We start from the raw sequence: 17,813 nt of genomic DNA, 5'->3' as shown, positions 1-17,813 counted from the left end.
GTTGTTCTCTGCTTCCCAGTGTGTTCTGTCCCCTTTCTCAGATACAACAAAGTTTAAGGGGGCAGATGCTACCTAAAAATACATCAGCATTGGTTTGCAACCCCATAATAATGAATTACATCAATGTCGGCAACAATGTGAAAAAACCCAGAAAATCCAGAGCTTAAGTATTCAATATTGATTTTCTTACAACTCTCACTATAAGGCCTTTTGTACTTTATTTTTCCTATGTAAAATACGGTCTTATTTTCATACAAATGCATTGAGCAAGACTTACATATGTGTTAAATTTTGCATGCTGTCCACAGTTCTGCTAACGTGCAAGGGACCCTTCAAAGAGTGACATTTTGGCCATTTTGACATCAGTGAACTAGGATAACAACCATAAATACATAAAATTAATGCACAAAGTGCTCAAATATTTATTTGTACTTATAAACCCCAAGATGTAATAGTTGTCCTCCTCCTGAAGCTGTAAACTTTTGCAGATCAGTATCTTCATCCAGATTATAATTTGATTACAATTAATATTTAGCTGTTACACTGTATGCTACAGGGACATGGCAAGCAGGCAGTTTGATTCTACTTGAGAAAAGGTCCAAAGCAAATCATTTCTATTCCTCCTGGTCTGTGCTGTTCATGGCAACTTAACATAGGCCCAAGCCTCAATCATTCCATTGAATAAAAATTACAAATTTTACATTTACCATGGAAAAAAAAGAAGCTCAGGTGACTATTTCAGCCAACTATTCATTTTCTTTTTTTTTTTCAATGTAGTATCTAACATGCTTAAACTATTTAACAAAAATAGGATTCATTAACACATTAGTCAGCATTATGCAAGTATTTTTGATAATAAACTTCTTGTTCTCTATTTCCCAGGCAGAAAATGAGCAAACTGAGTCTCAGATTTGTGTTTTGTTGTTACTTTTCTTTCTTAGCTATTTCTTTTTTAACTATCATTTTGTATAAAGAAGATGCCTCTGTAATTATTCTCTTTTTGGATGGTATTTTTATTTATTCCTATTAAAGCTTTTCTACTTTTTGAAGTGAAAGTCACACCAGGAAAACAACGCAAAACAGTTCTACAAACACCACACATGGGCTTATCTTCACTTGTCTGAACAGCATTTGAACTGCAGGATCTTGGAGGATAATTTTATGACTTTTATGACACAGCCTCACTGTCCTGCCTAAAAACAGCAGATTGTGCAATAAAGTCCAGTTGCATGTGTGCTAGCAGACAATCTCTGCTCCTGCTTCTGATGTAGTCAGAGAGAATTTTGCCATGAACTCATATTACTGTAATTCAGATGTGCTACTAAGATAAATGCTACGTACGCTTTCCATAACATGATTACTTGATTCAGTTCTGGCCAATTAGAGCAGTCTGCCCAGAGCTATCAACAGGGTAATGACTGATGTCGATAAGCAGTCCTTCCTGGCATCAGCTAGCCGCCTTGTAAAACAAAATGAAAAGGTCTTGTCAATTTGCTATCTTCAGCCCCATTTAGATTAAGATTACACAGCTGCATGAAGCTGAAGTCCTAATTTGTATCCTGTAAGAAGCAGGCAGAGGAAAAACATCTTATTATGAGCACATCAGACCTAACACAAATGTGGCCATAGTTCAAGCTGAAGAATTTGGCTGTAGCTTTGTTCACCTCGTGTAAAAGACCAGCCGGCAGCACTCTGCAGTTACCTCACAGGAAGATTGGAGTAGACCTGCACCTAGCAGCGAAGCAGAAAATGACACAAAACACAGATAAGAGAAAAGGTGAACATCAGAATTTGCACAATGTGTTATGACAAAACAGCCCAAGTGCCAGTGCTTTGGTGTGCAGCAGCAGCTCGAGGGCCAGCACTGCTGAAGAAAACATGACAACAGCCTCCAAACTACAGGCTGTGCTGGACTCCTGCCTCTGAACGAAGACTTCATACAGAGAAACTGTAGAGAAACTTCTGGTGAACTTTAAGCAGGTTCCTGGCTTCCTCCAGTCTCCAGTATATCCATAATGACCCTTAACATTTCGGTAAGTATGAGACATCTTCTGTTTTTCTCTTCTAGCTGGATCTTCATAATCAAGCAGTGGGTTGTGTCTCTCAGACAAGGACACTTCCTCGTACTCCAGTAACTTGCTCCTGGATCCTTCTTTCCCTTTTGACACTATCCTAGAGATCGTACTAAACACATCACTGCACCTTAGGGAGCAAGAAGGACATCTCTCATTCTTCATTGTTCTGAAATAGGAAATGGCTACAGAAAAGACTCTTCTCAAAGTATTCTAACTGAGGACATTGGACTCATCGGATCTCTTCTGACCAGAATTTAACCCTCACTAGAACAATCAGCAATTTGGACATACAAAAATTATTTTATTAAACATTAGCTATTAAACAGTAAGAGGTCTTTTTCCACAGCCATTCTCTAAAGACCAAACATTTCCATGTTTCCTGTAATACTTGTGCTTACTCACACTTTGACAAATACAAGGAAAAATCTCAGATCTGTATGACAGATTTTTGGAACTGCCAAAATAATCTGTTTGAATTTTCCAGTCACTCAACAGCAGGAGTCCAGGAGGAGAGTGATGAAAACAAAAAACATGTATTTATTCACTGGAGTTTTTACTCCTTCTCTCCTCCATAAAAGGACACCTATCATATTCTGCTAAAAATACATTATCAGGCAAACAGACCACAGACCCAGCTACAATTTAAAAATAGCTGAGTCCATTTTTTACTATCCAACCTACAACGTTTGACAGAGAGAGAAAGGATGATCTTTTGCCAAAATTTAACATACCTCAGGTATGAAGACCCTGTCAGAGGACATCTTGTGAAGAACCACCTGGTGTCTTACAACCCAAACATTCTTAACAACAAGGAGAACCCAGCTGAGATTGATCTTCCCTGCTGTAATACATGCCAAGAAAAGAGATCTTTAGACTAGAAGGTCCAACTGTTTAGAGAAGAGCCAGTCTCTCTAGCACAGAAGTTGTTTGTGCATGAGGCAGTATGTCGCTAATCCACAGATCTTTCCCATTTCACTCTAGGATGTGAGTAGACTGGCAGAGAGTCTTATTTAGGCTACTGTCCAAGCAAAAAGAATTATGTTAAGCTGACAAGGGTCATAGCCTGCTGAGGGTAGCAGCCCTATGGTCTGTTTTGCTGATGACACTGCTCTGAGAAACTGGGTTTAATGCTTGACCTTGTTTGATCAGCTCTTGCTCGTGGGATCCTCCCTCCTCCTTTCACCAGAGATGCACCCACAACCTTGGGCTGAGCAGCAGCAGCTCTCTATCTCAGATTTGTGCTCTCCTTGTCTCCCTTCACTTGCTGGGCCAGGTCCAGTCTCTCCAGCTCTCCTGACCTATGATCAGGTGGGCTGCACTGCTGAAAACCTGGAGCACTGACTGCTTCAGGGTCTACCTCCAGGAAAGAGATATGTCCCACAGCAGCCCTGTGTCAGTAGCTGATAGCCAGAAATGTCTGGGACTTGGAAAACATCCACAGTGTTTCCTAGTAGCCTGCTAAGCACCATGTCTGCATCATTTATGTCTGCTACACATGCAACTACACAACCTAGAGCATGACTTGCTGTTCTAGAGTACTTTGCTCTCCCCATGATGTGTCGACAGTCTTTGGGAGCCCAACTCAGAGATAAGGGTTTCTCCAGGCAATGCTGAGAGTCAAAACTTCACATTTTCCTTGTAAATCTAGTAATTAGCCCATCCCATGCCAATCTGAACAACATGAAGAATATTCTTCACAAGATTTCTGCAGCTCAAAGGAGTACTGTGAATATGTAATACATTCAAACTCATGAGCTGCTTAATTCTTTGGGTCTTTGGGGCCATTTTGCCATGATGGATTGATGGGTGCTGTAGATGAAATGAGCTCATCACCTTCACAGCATAGATGACCTTTGTCTGTAAATAAAATAAAAACCCAAGATTTTCCAACAAACACAGACTGAGAATTGAGTCCCAATAGATACCATAAATATTCCCTCACAATAAAGACAGTATTTATGCTAGAGACAATATTTTTAATTTGTTTTAGCCAGATGAACAAGGCTGTTGGCTTTGATGGGGATAAAGCCACAGGCAAAAGACTCCTTGGGAAAGCAAACACTAGTGGCTAGTTGTGTGTGATGGGTTCAACTGGACACTATCAGCCTTCTCAGACCTCAGCAGGCCACGTAAGTCAGACCAGCATTCTCCATATAACAGACAACAATTTCTTTCACTTTACAGCTTTCTCCTAAGCTTCCAAGAGCATAATTCTTCTTCTTTCACAGACTGCTTCCAACTGCCATAGAGCTCCCTCCTGAGACACTGTGAGTCCTACCCTACTGATACAGGAAAGGAAGGAAACATCAAATGGTTGGAGCAACAGTTTGGAGTAAACTGCTGCTTTTCTTCTTATCTGAAAATCTGGGAAACTTGTGAAGGTAGCAGAGAGAAATGAAAATATGTAAGTGCAGACAGGTGACTTGTCTTCACAAGTCTCTTTCCTCACTCTCCCCTTTCACAGCCACAAATGGCCATGAACACAGCTGAAACAGGAGTGGCTGTTGCAGATCCCTCAGCTCGTCCATTATATCTTAGAGCAGTTCTTTTCCGAGCAGACTTCTTTGATCAGTGATACACAGAAGATCAGATCTGAGTTGACATAGTAGCTTATTACTGGACAAAGTGTGCTTCACTCCTGCCTGTCAGTGCGACGGTCCATGTCAGAGAGGTTACTGCATGTGCATAAGAGAGGCCACATCAAGCTCCCAGGATGCAGAAAGCTGATGTACCAAAATTTCCCTCTTTGCCTCCAGCCATCTCTATTCTACTTCTTGCTAAGTCAATTAATATCTACCATACCAGCAGTAACAGGCCCTTGGGAGAAAGGAAACCAGGGAATAGGCTGGTTGTTCCCGATTTAGGTTCTTCCCGTGCCAACAGAGCATATTTTCTAGATGTTTTTTACAATCTGGTTTAAATGACTCAACTGAGAGGTTTTGTATAACTCCTGACCACAGCCTAACAATTCTCACAGGAGATAATATTTCCTAGTGTTTGGCATGAGCTTTCCTCCTTTTCATTTTAGCACTTATGCTCCTTCAGCAATCCTTACCTACTTTTTTTTCCTTTCTTCATGTTTACAGCCCACAACTGTGTAAGTGGTTATGGGATCCCTCAACTTCTATTGAGTCCTTCACCATGCAGTATAATATATCACATTCATTACTGTTATGCAAGTACCTAGACAGGCAGACTTATCTAGCTGTTTCAATCTTTCCCATAAACCACCCCTTAACAGTCCTTAAACCAACAGTGGTTTGAGTTACTTTTATGTGAATTCCCTCCAGTTTGTCAACATAAATCTGGAATACTCTGAATAAGTGGATTGTCACAGCGCTGACTAGGTATGGCCATTTTCTTTTTGGTAAGTAACTAACTATTTATTTGCCACATTTTATTAACTGCACTTAATTCTACTTCTGTTTTGTCTCAGTTCCACTATCCTCTCCACACACTTTTCATGGTAAGCAGCACTAGACACAATTGGATTCCTCAGTCTGTGAGCAGTAGAGGTAAATACTTAACACTGAGTGAACTCTGTGTTCACACAGATACACTGATACACAAAGCAATCAAAATCCGTTCAAAAGTATCCTCTCGCTGAACTGGTCTCCTAGTAAGCTGAATTTAAATGGCAGCAAAGCAACCAAATCAAAACATTGCCTTTCATTTCCACTAGTGTGAAATGTTCTCCTTGCCTCCTCTACGTTCCTGCTCCTCACAGAGCCAGTAGACATTTGATTAGGTGCAGATTTAAACACAAAAATATTTTCCAGGCCTCAGTTTCAAGTTCCAAGCAATTAGCCCGTTTTCTGGGTGTAACCCACTGCAGGGTCGCCCAGCTGGAGAGCAGAACAGGGGACACTCCTTACAAGGAAAAAAAAAAAGTTCCAAGTGTTTCACCTCACACAGAATTCTTGAAAAATGTGCTTCCCCCAAGAGACCTGGAGCTGTTTGTCTCAGTCAGAGGCTGCGTATTTTCTTCTCACTAGCAGGCTGAGAAGAGGTCGAGGGCTTATTCTGCAAGAGTGAGTCAGGAGCCCTCCCTAACTAACCCAGGATATGCACAGGAGCTGATGAGGGCTCCACTTGCATCCCCTAACAGTGCAGTCTCCCAAACACCAGACCCTTACATTGGATTTCAGATATAGCAAGCAGGCTACAGTCACCATTTTTGCTCACCTGTGCAACAGCATTGGCAGCCTAATAATTTTATAGACAGAGCAAAAACTCCAAGTCCCCTGCTTAGGTCTGCCCCCAAAACAGCTTTTCTAAGGAAAGAATGAAGCTGTTAAACTCCTTGGTCATTTTGTGACTCTGCAATGCTGTCTCTGAGGAGCTCAACTAGAGAGGATAAGAGCTAGTACTGGTCCCAGAGGTCTTAGATAATCAAGATTAAACGTGATTTCTTTTTAACATTAAAACCAAGTCAAGAGAAAGAAACTAACTACCTCTGATTAGATGGCACTAAGTGGTCATAGAAAAGTCTACATTTATTATTACTAGATCAGTTTGCAAAACTTTTACCCTTGGTACTGGAGTTTTGCAGTTTTGCATTCATACTTTATTTTTATGTGGGAGTCACTAAGTCTGAGTATTTCAAGTCTAGTAAGAGTGCTTGAACTATTAAAAGAAATACAAGTAAAAATATTTCAACATGAATTATTTCCATACTCAAAAGCAGACTTACTGTATATTAATAAAATGCATCTTTTTAAGCACTAGTCATTAATTTAATTACTTAATGGTTAATGAAGTGATTAATGACTAGACTATGCAGGGGCACTAATACCAAAGTCAGTGAAAAAAATCCTGTTACCAAGTTATCAGGGACTTTGGTTAAGACATTCCATGGACTGTTCAGACTTATTTAAGTATAAAATAGCAGCAGATCAGTTACAACATTTTTGAGAACAAGTGTTTATCACTCGTTCTGCTCTCAGGGTCATAATATCTCTTACAAGAAGTATTTCAGCATGTCCTTACTGGACAAAATCCGTAATGATGTAGGAAAAAGGATGTGAGTTATGTGTTTTCTCTTCCGTTATGATTTTGTGTGTGATGTAAAGTTATATGCATAAATATTAAAAGATATTTTTAAAAGCTAGGCAAGTGATGGAATGTGTTCTGTTTGGATGTTTTCTTTTCTCCCTTAGATGACTCTGTGACTCTCTTCCCTAGTCATTTTGTCAGTATCCGTGAAATCCCAGCAAAACATCAGAAGTCCGGCTAACCCAAAAGTGAAACGCTGACTACCCTGAAAATTAATTCAATAGGTTCTTCCATTGTTTCTGACAGGCTTAAAATCTGCCCCCACTTAATAGCCTGGATCAAGAGAGCTCCGCACAGGCACACATGTGAAAAAGAAGAGGGGTGCTGGAGAGAAAGAAAACACTCTCGACAGCCAGAATGAATGGGGGAAAGCAAGGAGCAAGTAACACCAAGTGTGTGGACAGGTGTTGTTTGCGCTACTACTATTTGTACCAATGAAATTCTGTTCCCTTACTACACAGCATTTTTCTCTACATATATTTCTCATTTTGACACTGATGCATGTAAACCGTCTAATCATAAGGCATGTTTTGAATTGAAAGACTATGACTTGCAGCAGAAAATCTTCTCATGTTGCAGCCCTGGGGACAGAAAGGAGGGGAGCTTGTGAGGACTCACACTGGGTCTCTGGGTACCTTTGCAAGTCCAGCAGAAACCTGCATCTCCTCTCCACTGAAAGGCCGTCTGAATTAAAAGAATGTGGCCTGTAAAGAAATACTGTCTGAAACTTTTTGCTTCAACTCCTGTATCTCCTTTCTGTTCTCTGTATTTCCCTTTACCTACTGCTTTAGCTATTTAATACACACCATGAGTGTTTGCCTCTGTCAGCACAACAGTCCTCTCAGAAGGAGGATGCTGAAGTTAAGGTTTTGGTGGCATTCCAGTATGCTTATACATTTATAAATTGTTCTTGTCACATGGCAACATTACTGGCCTGGACTTCATAGGTGTGCTTTGGTACCGAGGCCCTGGGATTCTGGGCAGTGAGTGCCTGTAGAAAGGATAAATCTTATGTACGTGAAGAAAAATGAAGGGCCAAATGCTGCATTTGCATCACTAGCAGTTATTAAGCTTTCTTAGTATTAAGAGCAACCTTAAACTGTTGAGAATAATGGAAGGGAGAATAACACGGAACACCCAACGGAAAGCAGTCTTTGCTGTTCTCCGTCTTTCTAAACTTTCATAGCACTCTAAATACTCGTCTTCCTACACTGAAGTAATAGTGATAGGTTGTACCAGGAAGATTATTCCTCAAATATCTGTATAGGCCTGCCCCATAGGTGCACAGCCATTTGACCAAGTAAGCTGCATGAGCTGTTTTATAGACTTGCTACCTTAGAAATACCCAGCAATCCTCTGTACACTAGAACAGCTCCCTATTTCTCCTGTTTCACCTTACAACTGTGTTTTACCAGGTGAACTGGTTTGTTTATTTTCCCTGAATTTAATCTGCTTTCTGAGCTTTCCGTGTTCCTTTCCATCACAGTCCTGTCCTCAATGCTGTTGGCAGGTCTTCTGAATTTTAAATAGTCTTATATACCCTCTTTAGCATCTCACAGTAGTCCATTTACTTCCATTTTAAGATCGATACAGAAAAAATAAGTGGCCCAGATATCAACTCCCTCAGACACTTCTCCTTAAAGCATTGCTGGCATTTCCATTTTGCATCTGGTCTGTTAGCTGCTTTTCTATCTTTATAAATGTGGTTTTATTTAAGATCAGTTTAATGAACAGATAGTTAAGATTGCTGGAGAATGCCAGTTTGGAAGACTAGTAGTGAAAATCCAAATAGATATTATGTATGCTATCTTATCGTATGGAACAAATGAAATACTTATCACTTAAACCACATGAGTGATGGAATTCAAATGGACTTCTCAAGTAAGCCCATGGACTCATATAGCAAAGGATTTTGGCCTTTTCCAAATCACAGCAAGAGCAGCACATGATGTGAAACTGTGTCTGAGCAGCTGAACTGTACTGGATACTCGGCTTCAGAAGTAGATCATCCAAGTGCCTTGTACTCATTGCATGGCTGATAAAACTTCTTTCAGGCAGGCAGGTATTTAGCAGCAGCCTCTGGCATGGCACTTGCTCTGGCTGACCCATTACTGCTCCCTCTCCTTAGTCAGTACCTGAATGAACTTTCCTTTTGTTCTCATGGCTAAGGCTCACTCTCAGAGCAGGAAGACTTGCCTGCCCAGTTCATCATCTCAGATGCTTCCCCCATGTTTGGAAACCTGGACCTCCACATCCCAGTGCACCCGTCTTCCCCACAAATCCCCCTTCCCACCCACAGCTCAGGCAGGACAGCAGCAGGGAGGTTTCTGGAGCTCATCCCTCTCACCTCCCTGACAGACCCAACTGCACTACAGCCAATGCCTGGAATTCCCCTGTCAGGGGACAAAAAATCCCCACTGATTGCACAAGCCCAAGTCACCCACAGAGGTGGACAAACAATTGGGCCTGAGTGCCCCTGCTCTGAAATATCACGTCACACAAAAAGTTAAGTATTCTGAAGTGCCTCTGTGTGGGGCTTGCAGCCTTCAGGAGCTCCAAGGCTGATGGGAAGAGAGACCTGAAGGTCAGAGGTCTGCTCACAGACATGGACATGCCAAGTAGCTCGAGGAGCATCTGGTTTTACAGAGCCTATGCTTACCCAGAGTAACAATATAAAGGTAAGACAGAAGATATACTACAATTCTACTTTAATATAATCTGAAAAATACTAGAGATAGTCTGTACTGGGGCGCATCTACTGAGCCTGGAAAATAAGTAGTGTGCATCTGAGTGTGTGATACAGACAATCGTCCAGAGCCTTTGCCTTTTGAAGCCCTGCACAACTTCCTCCATCTCAGTGTCATCTGGAAGACCCATCACAAATGCTACAACTACACTTTACATGCACCAGAAGAGGGAAGGCAGACAAGTCTGGCTTTGTGGATTAGAGGAAGAGGTGAGGAGATAATACAGTGTGAGAAAAGACAGGGGTGAGGCAGGTCTATGGATCTATCAAGGTGGCCAAGACAGGGAACTTCAGGTAGAGTAGAAGTGAAGAGCCAGAGTGAGTGACATGAGTGATGTGGCCAGAGCCATCAACCAGAAAGATGAACTGAGCAGCTTTTCTAATGGTCCAGAAGCTCTGACTGGAGGTTTGGGATGCCAGACAGAAGCCTGAACAAAAGTTTTGTTTATCTAGTAGAAAAGCCATTTGATTCTATGCTTTTGGAGGAAGACCCGATAGCCAGACTTGGATTCAGCCTTTGTGTCTAAGCAAAAGAGAAGTCACCAGCATTATAAACCATTCTTACTATGACAGGAAGAACTGACACTATCACCTCATCAGAAAAGCAGAGGAAACAAGAGTGTTAGGGATGAATGAAGAAGCATTCAGCATTGGCTGCGCAAAGGGAAAGATAAGAGAGGGATGTAGGAAGAAGGAGAGCCTACCAAAAAGAGATACAATATAAGAAGCTACCCTACCTAGAGACAAGGTATTACCACAAAGCATGTTCTGTTAGCCTCTGCCCTTTAGATCACCTAAGGCTTCACCTAGAGATGGATAGAGGAGGTGACGAACCAAAGAATCAGTCAGAAGAGAAAGATTCAGAGACTTGAGGATAGGCTCAAAAAAGGAAGTTAAATTCTTCGGTTAAAAAAAAATAAAAATCCATAGTGAAAAGCAAAGCAACAAGGACTAAGATAGGGGCTGAGGGAAACAAATATAAACTGAGAGTGTCTATTATATCCTTTACACCAGGGAAAGAAATACTTGGGGAGTTTATGGTGTTTTGGAAGTGGAAGCATTCATGTGCTGTGGTTCCAAAGTCATTGAAGGCTCAAGGACATGGTGTTGGCTGTCTCAAGGAGTCCTACACTGGGACTGGTACTGGACAAGGAGTCCAGCAAATGGGATGTGGTGGAGGCCAAAAATGAAACCTCTTTTTGTTTCAAAATAAGAACCAAAAGTCATGTAGAAAATATAAGTACCAAAACCAAAGTATTCTCTCACTAACAGTATCTTAAGTATTCTTTAGTTAACATACTCCATGAAAAAAAAGAATCACGCAGTAGAACAACTTACCAAGCAAGAGAAAGTATTTAATATTCTGGAAAGGCTTCAGTCTGTATACACTTTGCAGATCTTGTACCACAAAGAATAGTGAATACGTTTAAAGTCACTGATAAAGTCTGACAAAATTCCCCGAGCTTCAGTGATATAGAGCTTTCCTCTCCACGAGCAAGTCTTATCTCTTTTTCCTGTAATATAAACACCATATTTATTTTCAGCCTCATACAAACAAAGGATATACAGAATAAAATTAATCACAAAGATTTATAACTAAAATAGTACTAAAGCAATAAAATATCTTGAAGGATGGAAAATATGTTTATCTCCATAAATCAAAAATACCTTGACAGCCTCCTTTTATTTAAGAAGTGAGAAGAAAATTGGAATTAGGGCCAGCTCTACAGAGAGCTCTTCAATTTCTTTATTGAGGCAAAAGTTATATGCAGTCAGCACAGGCCTTCACGATTAAGCTTGGCAGGATTAAGTATGATACTAACTAAAGAATCACAGAAATATTTGTTTAAGTACAGGCAGTTGCAAGACATAGGACTGATGTGAACATAACCAAGATGAAGAAAGTAATTTCTCTCCCTAGGAAGATGTAGTGATTGAAAAAAGGGAGATTATGGCAGTTTAAAATAACTGTGCACCTCTCCTTTACATTCATGGCAATATTTAAAACTTTCAGTTTGGGGAAAAACAGATTACCTTTTCAGCTTAAGATCCTCATCCAGATTCTTCTGTGGTAGAAAACTCTGGCTCTTTACCGAACCTATGCCTGCTTATTTCCTTTGAGTACTCATTTCGGTCTTAAATGTTTTCGAGCATAGATTTGGAAGATGTTTTCATTGATATTTTTCTTTTTCTATAGATTGTAACTTCTTCTACTGACAAACAGATGTGTAGTGTGTCCTCATATTTACTTAGTTTTACAGGGATCTGTATTTTCACAGTCACTTCCAAGTGCCAACAATGACTACTGTTACTGAGGAAGTGAATTAAAATACCATGTATCTAACCGGAATATCTAGCTAGAATTGCTTATTCTTATTATAGCTATAGTCCATATATAGGAGTATTTGTAGAGAAGTAGATGATGTAATTTTTTTATTAGCAGCTAGATGTGAAGCCTGAAAGTAATACAGTATTTTCTTGCACAAAAAAAGGGGGAAAAAAAGAAAAAAAAAAGCTCAGTTAACATCACTGTTGTTTCCTTAGTGCTCACTGGAAACTGGTTCCTTCCTAACCCTCTGGAAAATTTTTGTTTGTTTTTTTGTTTTTTTTTAAACAATGAAACTCAAATAATGACAATTCTACAGTTTTTGTGAACTGAAAAGGACAAAAGAAGTTCCATTTGGAGTGAGAACATTTAAGAAATAAATAAAAATGTTGCAGAAAGCAGACAGTAGAAAAGAAGGAAAAGAAAGAGGGAAGAAAAGAATTCCTTTAGTCCAAAACTCACCAAGTTTTGATGAAAAAAAATCTACAAGCTCTCCATTTTCAATACCTGATGTGTTTATCTAGCTTTTCCATAATTACTAACTGCATGCACTAGTCAAACCATGCTATGCCATTTTGAAAATTCATTTAAACAGAAATGACTTTCAGTGAGAAAGCCTGCTTATGTGCTCATTTCTACAACTCTATTTCCCTTATAATTGGAAAATTTTATCCTTACTATAGCTCTATCAATTTTAGTAGAGCTACCTCTAAAATAGATAGAAGTTCGTAGCTGGTGTTGCGCAGAAAACTGGGAGACGAGGTTCAGTACATTTGTGTTTGATAGATAAATGACCTGATTTCCATTAATAAAGAAAGTGTCCTAGCTCCCATTAACATCACTGAAGCTGTTCATTTAGACGACTAAAGTTAGAGTGTTCTTAAATCTTGGCCAGTCGTCTTTGAAGAAAACACAGAGCCAAAGTCAAGGAGATGTTCAGTGAAAGTTTAAAATGTACAAAGAGGCCCTAATTCTCCACTGCTGTATGCCTTGTGTGGTCATGTACAGCTGTATACAGAGCTTGTAAAATACTACCAGGGCAAAATTTTGCACATGTAGGAAATCAAGACCTGTTTTTTGCATAACATGTACACTGAATAGCAGTCAAAATGCTGCAATTATCAAGCCCCTTCAACACAATGATCTAAAAATGTTAGTGGGCAATTACTATTTCTGTTTTACTGATAGCAGGCTAAAATAAGGAGACAAAGCAAGCTAGTTTAGATGGAAATGCCCAGGAAAATTAATAGAGTTAATTTTTGAAGTGGATTAGTTAAACCACAAGCAATTCTATGTAGACATCCATTCAAAAGTTAAAGCTGCTTTTAACCAATTTAGTGTTATTTCATTTTGAAAGTGAATTCATTTAAATCAAATTGAGGCCACTTCTGTTGTGAGTAAGAGCATGCAAATTGAAGTTCAATACAGTTTGCAGTCATTTTTAATTTACACCTCTTGTTAATTGAATTAATTGTCTAGAGTGCCTGAGCTCACATAGGAAGCTGGCAACAACAGTGGAAAGAATTAAGGGTGAGGCTCTCTACTGCATGGCTCATCCTTGTCCGCAGCCCATCTTCTTTTGGGTGCTGCTCAAGCTTCCTCATTATCACCACGCTGCACAGGCTTAGAAGCTTAATTTGGCATAACCTAGGGAGGTATTCCTGTTTTTCCACTGTCACCTATGAAGTTGTGACAGTTGGCAGGGAGAGCATTTCACGCATTTAATGTGAGGACAGCGCAAACATGCAGCACCTGTTGACTGAGGTCCCCGGGAGGGTGCATTCATGGGCACGGAAAGCAGAGAATGGGGTGACATACTGCAAAGGGACATGAAATTTTCAATGATTAGCCTAAAAACGCAATAGTGTTCCACCAGAGTGGGAAAACAGAACAGTGAGATGAATAGATTTGCAGAGGTGCAACTCAATGACAGCCATTAAAAGGCATCACTGAGAAAGATCTATAAATACTGCATCTCCCTTGCTTGCTATTTCTTTTTATGCTTATTCAACACAAAAGCAGGTCTCTGCAATTTTTACACTTCTTGAAACTGAAAAAAAAAGTAGGCTGAAATGATCTACAGGTGTGACTGCATCCCCCTTGGGGCAGTGCAGCTGTTTCAGTATCTATGCACTTATTGCTGTAGCACTGCAGTGGCTGCCTATCCACCAGACCTTGTCCTCACCTGTTGGTAAGAGTCCTACAGCCCAACTAATAGTCAAATACTCCTCTACAATGCAAAAATTTGTGGAATGCTGCACATCCACTTCCACCCGTAGATGTGGTCACTGTCTAGGCAAAGCCACACATTTTGAAGTCTCTTCACCTTCTTTGACCATCATTTCCTTCAGATTCTTAATGTTTGGTTTCCTCTGTTCTCGGCTCTTTCCCCTGTCTGTGAATATTGCCTTTGTGTGAACTCAGTCAGAAATCAATTTAATCTTTTAGTTATGATCACATCAGAGGCAAAACTAGGAAGGCTTTTCTCTCTTGTTTTTCAGCTCTTTCTAGCAGTTAATGAGTTCATTAGCCAAGAAGAAAGTTTCTTTGCCTACAGTCTATGAATGCTGGTTGCCTTTCTTTACTGTTCTTAAAGCCTCCTAACGAGAGAAAGTAACCCAAAGGTGATAGAACAGTTATCAGTAAGAGGCTACTCAGTGAGATAAGGAAATGAGATATAAAGGTTTATTTAAAAGGCAGATGGTAAAGTATAAAACACAGCTCTGAGACTAAAAGTTTAAGTGCCTTCTTTGTCAAACAAAGAAGCTGAGGACAATCTTGAGCCCCCTTGGACAGAACTGTTGGCTGCTGCGCTTTGAGGAGGCCATACTCATTTTAAAAAGTTCATTAAAAAATCTCCTAACTACTTAATCTTCAACAGCTTACTGCTGCATAAAAAGACATATCCTGAAATCGTTGGCAAAGCTCCTACCGAAGTCAATATCATATTTATTTTCCGAGGTGGGGAGAGGGAGAAGAGGCGAGGGGGCATAAAGAGCTTCATTTCTCCACGGGAGGCAGGCTCTATAGATTTGGTGGGAAATGTCCTAATTTCCGGATTTCGCAAGTCGATTTTAAAAATGCCTTAATCGTGCAACCACAGACTTGGGGCCAGGGGCCAGCCGGCGAGAAGGGTTTGGCCTTGCGTGACCCACCACCTCCTCCGCGCCTCCAGGCCCGGGAGCCACACCGACCTGCTATTCGCACCACATTTCCAAAGAGGGGGGAAAAGAGAGGAAAAAAAAAATCGCCAGCCCTCTTGTGCCGCGCGGTCCCGCAGCCTGCCCTCACACACACCCCGATGCGAGCGGCAGAGGCAGCCCCGCCGTCGGCTGTGGTTTAGGAAACGCCGCTTTTCGCGGCAGCGGCGGTTGTCGCAGGCCCCGCAGCACCTTCCCTCCTGCCCTGGGGCCGCGGAGCCGGCGAGGCTGCGGAACCGCCCCCGGGCTGCGGAGCCGGGAGGCAGAGCTGCCCCCGGGCGCTGCGGGGACGCGCGTGGGGCGGGTCGGGGCGCCCGCGCTTCGCGGCTTCCCCGTTTCGACGCGGGGCACGGTGAGCGCCGGCCGGCGAGCCGCCCCGACGGTGCAGAACGAGTAACTGCCAGACAGACCTTTTAAAAATAAATAAATAAATACTTTGGCAGGATAAGTGATCGGGAAATTCAGAAAAATATTTTTCCCTCTTTTTTTTCAAAGTCATGCTGTAAACTCATATTTACTCCTAGCAGAGTGGGTAATCCCTCTGTAACAAATATCCTGCGGAGCCGCTAGAAAGCGAAAGGGGCGACCGGTATCACATTTCTGCCCCCAGGGATCTCCGCAAAACTGAGGCAACAGTGAACGGCACCGAGGGCTTCGCCCCGCCAGGGCGGCCGCGGGCGGTGGCGGCGGCTCCGCGGGCAGCCGGGCCCGGCCCGCGTCCCTGCCCCCGGGGGGGGGGGGGGGGGGGGCGGCCCGAGCTGCCCCGGCTCCGCCGCCGCGGAGCCCCGGCCCGCCGCAGCGCACCTGCCGCGGTCGGCGAGCCCGGCATCGGCGGGGATGCTGGCAACACGCCCGGCGAGGGCCCTGCCTTCCCGGCTGCCTCCCGGAAAAGCCCGTAACTCCCTCCCTAAGGAACAGGTAGACTAAATAAAATAATGACGGTAAAAAATAAAATCGGGGTGACACCTTTTTTTTCTCCCTTTCCTTTGCAAAAGTTTCGGGTGCAGGCTGTATCTGCGCTGTGCTCATCATTACCAAAATCATCAACGCCACGCTCAGATTAGCAGTTTCCTAGAGAAGGGACTTCAGCAAGATGCCAGGAGGATTTAGTAGTCGGACTCACAGCAAACAATGCTAGCATAAACCCTACCTGGGCAGGTAAACATGGGCTAAGGTTTCTGTAGGAGCAAAGCACGGGAGAGTTGTGCCCTGAGGGGGAAAAAAAAATCTAAAGGCTGCAAGAACTATGTTCAAAGTGAGCAGAAATTACAAATCCAGAGACGCTGACCCGTGACATTAAAGATTTGTGTGCAAATTCCGAGACAGATCGGAAATGCACGAATATCCCAGGGTGATCAAAATATTTTATCGTGGACTCCTTATGCCCGCCGCCACGTTTCGGAAATATTTCCAGGCGCCTCTAGAACGGCTGCAGCCCAGGAAAGGTACATTGACTTAAAATGTACACCAAATTAAAATTCATACCTACTAAATCTCGTCTCTCAGAAAGGCGACTTCTGCGGCGGGGCATTTCCCGGCCGCGGCCCGGCGGGTCCCTCCTTGCCCTTACAGAACACGCAACCGAGGGGCGCGTTTGCTTTTATCTATGCATTTATTTTTAACTAGAAAACTTCACTCCGAACAGGAAAAAAAAAAAAAAAAGAAAAGAAAAAAAAAGAAAAAAAAAAGGAAAGAAAAAAGAAAGCCAAAACTGAATCTGCTCCCGTATTTCTAAAGCGCTGTTTCACGTTGAACTCGGACACTGCATGCTATTCCGTTTCTGCCGAAAGGCCCTAATACCTTCTTCATTTTTTTTTCTCCCCCCCCCAATCTTTTTTTTCTTTTTTTGTTTGTCTGATACCTTCAAGCGGTCCATTGTGGGGAAGGTGTCCCCGGGAACTGCCTTTGTCTTTCCTGTGGGTTCTCGCTGCTGTTATGTCTGAGCAGCCACGAAGTTTTTAGTAACTCTGCAAACCCGGGCACGAAAAGGATGTCCCGGCAGGGCAATGAGGCATGAAATCCCGCTGTTCCTTTACACAGTAGCAATATCCACATGAAAGAACAAACACTCAACATGCCACCAAATAAAATTACGTATTTGGAGAGTATTGGGGGGGGGAGGTGGGTTTATCTTTCAACACCGTCCTTTCTCGCACGCACACCCACAAACAAACAAAACGACCTGTACCTTCAGCAGAATTTAGCCGAGTGGAAAAATGACTCATTGGCATCCTCGGATGCTAAATATAAGGCAGCCCGCGGCAGCCCGGGCAAACGCGGGCAGCAGCCGTCGCTCCGCGGCGGCGCGTTGCGGGAGCCGGGCGCGGAGTGGGCTCCCTGCGGCCCCCGACGGGCGGCGGCGGCCCCCGCGGGCAGCAAGCACGGCCCGCTGCGCGGCGCGGAGCCGCAGG

At 42.5% G+C, this 17,813-nt stretch overlaps 1 long non-coding RNA gene across 3 annotated transcripts; it reads right to left on the bottom strand.

Moving 5' to 3' along the window:
- Window positions 1-398: 398 nt before the first annotated feature.
- Window positions 399-17,441, bottom strand: LOC134138640 (uncharacterized). 3 transcript variants are annotated; one of them, XR_009957944.1, is made up of 4 exons: window positions 17,264-17,441; window positions 16,553-16,611; window positions 11,215-11,390; window positions 399-3,932 (listed from the first exon to the last, which is right to left on the bottom strand). It is a non-coding gene; the product is annotated as an uncharacterized LOC134138640 (long non-coding RNA). The 3 variants fall into 3 exon arrangements; XR_009957943.1 differs by lacking the exon at window positions 16,553-16,611; XR_009957945.1 differs by lacking the exon at window positions 16,553-16,611 and having other exon boundaries at window positions 399-2,916.
- Between the last annotated feature and the right edge of the window lie 372 nt (window positions 17,442-17,813).

This window comes from Rhea pennata, chromosome 3, assembly GCF_028389875.1.
Source record: "Rhea pennata isolate bPtePen1 chromosome 3, bPtePen1.pri, whole genome shotgun sequence".
In the NCBI taxonomy this organism is placed as follows: Eukaryota; Metazoa; Chordata; class Aves; order Rheiformes; family Rheidae; genus Rhea; species Rhea pennata.
Note: the sequence above shows the minus strand (reverse complement) of the source record. Positions and strands in the feature narration are given on the sequence as shown.